Source organism: Alligator sinensis, unplaced genomic scaffold (assembly GCF_000455745.1).
Source record: "Alligator sinensis unplaced genomic scaffold, ASM45574v1 scaffold428_1, whole genome shotgun sequence".
Taxonomy (NCBI): domain Eukaryota; kingdom Metazoa; phylum Chordata; order Crocodylia; family Alligatoridae; genus Alligator; species Alligator sinensis.
Window position 1 is genome coordinate 1,214,219 of NW_005841919.1, and position 255 is coordinate 1,214,473.

Sequence of the window (255 nt, forward strand, 5' to 3'; positions counted from 1 at the left end):
CACGATCGCGGCGGGGGAAGCTGAGCCCTCCACTCGGCCTCCCCGACTCCCACTCCCAGCAAGGGGCTTCTGAGCGTCTCGCAGTGCGGGCCGCGCCGCCCCCAGCTCTGCTCCAGGCAGCTGCGTCCGCTGCCAGCTGGAAGCCGCCGAGAGTGGCAGCCCTGGCCCGCAGCTGTTGTGTGGGAGCGGGTCCCTCCGGTCAGGAAGAAACGCTCGTGTCAGCGCGGGTGTGACGGGACCGCGCGCCCGGCGTCC